Source organism: Nicotiana attenuata, unplaced genomic scaffold (assembly GCF_001879085.1).
Source record: "Nicotiana attenuata strain UT unplaced genomic scaffold, NIATTr2, whole genome shotgun sequence".
Classification (NCBI taxonomy): Eukaryota; Viridiplantae; Streptophyta; class Magnoliopsida; order Solanales; family Solanaceae; genus Nicotiana; species Nicotiana attenuata.
The window spans coordinates 87,557-92,177 of record NW_017674087.1 but is presented as its reverse complement, the minus strand read 5'-3'; the positions used below and the strand labels follow the sequence as shown (position 1 = coordinate 92,177).

General features: G+C 38.1%; 1 long non-coding RNA gene across 1 annotated transcript; it reads left to right on the top strand.

Annotated features, from left to right (window-relative positions):
* The first annotated feature begins 969 nt into the window (after window positions 1-969).
* LOC109217982 lies at window positions 970-2,385 on the top strand. Its single transcript, XR_002066708.1, has 2 exons — window positions 970-1,359; window positions 1,841-2,385. It is a non-coding gene; the product is annotated as an uncharacterized LOC109217982 (long non-coding RNA).
* Window positions 2,386-4,621: the final 2,236 nt, after the last annotated feature.

The following is a 4,621-nucleotide window of genomic DNA, read 5'->3' as shown; positions in this document are numbered from 1 at the left end:
TATAAAGGAGATAATTTTATTCATGGGACACATTGTAATACGCATACCAAGGCAATATACATTTGTTTTCTCTCCTTCCAAAAGTTATTTAAAATTCTTATTTTGCTCATAGTTATTCATAAATATTTGGCTCCGAACCGAAGGCAGGCTAATTGTTAAGCTCATAACCGAGCCCGGACTCAATACTACTACTGGTTTGGTTGTTTATTCTATCTTTAATTTGCTCATCTAACGGTATTAATCACTTGTATTGAATTAATCCACATATCCTTAAAACCGCGTATAAATTCAATTGTTCTCCATTTTTAAAGGTAAACAACTTTAAACTCACACAAGCTATTTGGAAACATGACACGTAAACAAGTTTCTTGGGTATTTTTGGAATTCTGTCATACACCTAGTCGATATGATTTTGTGTTTTCTGATCAAATAGCTTAACCGAAACTATTTCACCTTGAAGGCTCTAATAATTTAACAATAGAACTTTCATCCCACAACCACAAAATAAACTTACTGAGCTCTTTGTTCCCTCCAAAGCAATATGAGGACACAGATCTCTTTTTAAGAATTAAGAAGTGCAAATCATGTTCTTCCCTTTGATTAAAATTTAACTTCTTTATAATAGGTTGTGTATTTGGAATTCAACTAACTCCATCTCCACTCCATATCCCAGGAAAAAAAATGTTTATTTCTTGCTTCATGATTTCACCTATCCTTTATTTGTTTTCCAAACTTGGGCACAAAGAAATAGGTTGCTGGGGTCATTGCCCTTGTCATTTAGATTATTGAATCAGCTAACAATTAAAAAATGCGTGTTTATCACATATGTCGGTTCTTTTAAAATATACGAGTCAAATCTTGACTTTAGATGTGGCCAAGTGGTAAGCCAAAAAGATGTAAAGAATTTATATATGACGACTTTAAACATAAGCATCTCCATTCTGAAACAATCTGAGAGACCAAAATGGGAGAGGAAAATAAGAGTCCGGAACCCAATTATGGTTCATTTGGACTCAAAATACATAAATAGGTAGGAAAATAAAAAGATGACATATTTATATATAGTGCCACAATACTTGGCGCTATACATTAACGGTAACTGTGACGGTAATGTATAGCGCCAAGTATTGTGGCACTATATATAAATATGTCATCTTTTTTTTTTTCCTACCTATTTATGTATTTTGAGTCCAAAAGAACCATAATTGGGTTCCGGACTCCCATAATGGAAGGCCAGTATCGGAGTCATTTGTCATTCTTGAATACATTGATGAGACATGGAAGAACGAACCTCGACTCTTGCCTGAAGATCCTTATGAAAGATCCAGAGTCCGGTTTTGGGCTTCTTACATCCAACAGGTAATTCATGTCACAAATACATTCTTTCTTTCTAACCATTTTCACATTGTTCAAGACTTTTCATACTATGTGTATGAGTTTTGCCTATTTAGTCTATCCCAAGGTAAAATAAAGGAACGGGGTTGAGGTAAGAAAAGGACAAATTACACTAAATACTTCTCTAATATGACTTAACTGCACATACACGCCCTATATTGTAAAATCTAACACTTAAACCCTCTATATCAACACAAATATTTGGTTGAATAATATTTTTACTTAATTAAGATATTATGGATCGATCTCTTTCATAAAATTAAAAACTTATCCTAATAATTTGGTATAGTTAATATATGCTCCTATATATATATAAATTGAAACTTATGATTTTACTTTAAAAAACTACTTAAAAATTAGTTGGATAAGGCTCATTTTCATGGATTCAATTGATTTTTATTGACCATTGACACTCTTATGCATACCGACTGAATGCATGATCAAGGTCTTCAAAGGGGAAGAAAAAGCATTAGAGGAATTTTATGAGAAACTGAAGATGGAATCAAGAATTCCTCTCTGGGTATGGACAGGAATATAGGGTTGCTAGATATCATGATCATTGTAACACTAGGGGCATACAAAGCACAAGAGCAAGTGTTTGGTGTGAAGATATTAGATCCAGAGAAGACACCCCTGTTATACTCATGGCTGACTAGTTTAATTGAGCTGCCTATAGTTAAAGAAATCACTCCACCTCATGACAAGGTGGTTTCATTTCTTCATTTTCTCAAAGATATCGTCTTCAAAGCTCCGGCCAATTGAGCTTTTTTAATGTGTGTTTATGTCCATCTCTGTCTGTTGTGTGTACTTACTCATTAATTGTACTGAATGTCTTGTCCTCTGTATTGTATAATAAGGCTTATGCCCATTTGGATTCCAAAGCCTACTTAATTACATTTTGAGTGTGGTTATACAACAAAAAGTCATCATCCAGAAAAAAGTTCTTCATGAGCAAGTATTATTCTGATATTTCTATGAAATTAGGGCAAATGACTTTCCTCATCTATTTGTACAAGCAGTTCGCAATTTTTATTCTCTCCCTCAGAGGTTCTAGTTTGTCTAGTTGTCTGAAGTGCGGATATCACTGTCCCTTTGGGAGACTCTGTCGATTTTGTTATTCCCCGATCAAATTAATTCTCTTTATTTTAGTATTAAGTAATATCCACGGTTAAATTTTGGTCCTGACTCTGGACATGGCCACTAACCAGGAGATTCAGAAAATGATGGAGTGTGACTCGAGATTCAAACCAACAACGTAAAGTAATTTATCATTACACTAAAAGTTTCTCATGTGTCGATGGAATTCAACAATTTGAATGTGTACTTTGTTGAGCTTTAAAATTGGATAACAATTATACTTATAATGATTTTAATGATATGTGATTTCACTTGGCACAAACTGAGAAATATACGAATTAATGTTAGAAATTAACTGTAAAATAAAGCAAACCAATACAATGAGCAGTTATGGCCTTCGAGCTAGATCGCCCTCGAACCAACAGAATATGCTAACAAATGAGTATGAATTGAACAACAAAGCTTAAGAGAAAATGTAATGTATTGCTTTGTTATGCGTGAATATGATGTTTACAAATGATTAGAACCCTCTTTATATAGTAGAGGAATTCCACTTATGGTACAATTCTAAATACAGAAGGAAATCTCATGATTGGCTAAATGTCCGGTCTTGACTTGATACGTGCCGAGATTTTCGCCACGATCCTTGACCGGTCACGGATATCTCGGCTTTCTGTTATTTGGTTTAGCAGGCTTTCTTCGATCATGCTCGGTCCCCATCTCGCTTCGGTCTCGATCACGACTGATCTCGATCTTGATCAATCCTCGACTCACGAGCTTAGCGATCCATCTCCGTACCATGGTCCGATGCAATGCGAGGCCGGACCTTGGTCTATTACCCTGATTTCGATTAGCCACACAAAGTTAGAGAGGCCCCATCTTGACCGTATACAGATAGTCCCCTCATTTTTTGGAGTGTAATGACAAGAAACGAGTTGAGTCTTCGAACTTCCCCTCGATTTACCATGACGTGAGCATCGTGACGCAAGCAACCGAAGTGACCGAAACGTCCGGTCGGTCCAGTTTACTAGGCATTTAATGGACATCAGTCGACGGTCGTCCACTACCAGTATTGAACCGTTGTTTCGAAACTAATAAATAGTCAGCTTCTTCTTTCTTTCAAACTTTACTTTCAATTTCCTTCAATTTAATGCTCATAGTTCTTTGCATTCTGTAGAGCTTCCTGTCTTCAAATCTTTGTTTCTTTGCTTGTTCTTCCCAAAACACCAAAATTTCGATCTCTATTCTCCCTTGCTTACAAAAATGGCCAAAACATCTAAAACTGTTCCACAGAAAGAAAGCACTTCCTCGTCTCGGCCGGCCGGCGAGCAACCGGCGGCAGATCCTCCCCTAGAGGACTTTGTTCCTAGAAAGTGCGCCATTGCTGCTGATTTTAAGGTGGAGAACACACCCTCGACACCGGGTCGATGCGGACCGATGTCAAGATATATATGTACAATTACCGACGGTCTCCTCGAGAAGGTGAAAGAGGAGTGTAACTCGGTAGGCAAAGATGTAGTAGTTCCTACCCCTGAGGAATCTATCACCACTCATGTGGAGGGGTATCTAAGTGTCTATACTTACCTCTTCACGATAAGTCCCTTACACCCCAACATTGTCATCTTTTGTAAGAGGCACGACGTCACCCTTGGCCAAATTAATCCATCATTCTGGAGGATCATGATCCTCCTTTGATTTTTTGTAAGCAAGATCGAGGGGCATCCTTTTACCCTCGATCACCTTATGCGTCTCTACAGCCCCCGGCTTTATCGTGGAGGCATGATCAAGCTTTATCGCCGAGCCACCAAACCCCCGTTCTCGAGCATAGACGAGATCCCAGACCGAGGTTGAATGAGCAGATTCGTCCAAATAAAGACTTCGGATCTAATCCCCGCCGAAGACATGCCGTTTCATGAAAAATGGAACATGAATCGTAAGTATTGCCTTGAATATCTATCTCTGCCATTTTACTTCTCATCTTCTTTCCTCATCTAAGTTTTTTATGTTGGAGCTGTGGCTGTCGTGCCGGATGTGATCCCCAACCTCGAGCAATGGGTTAAGGGCCTGGTATCGTAGAGGTCCTACTCCGAGCGTGCTTGGATGGAAATATCTAGGGGCCAATGGGAGGCCCGTAGTCACAGTAATCATC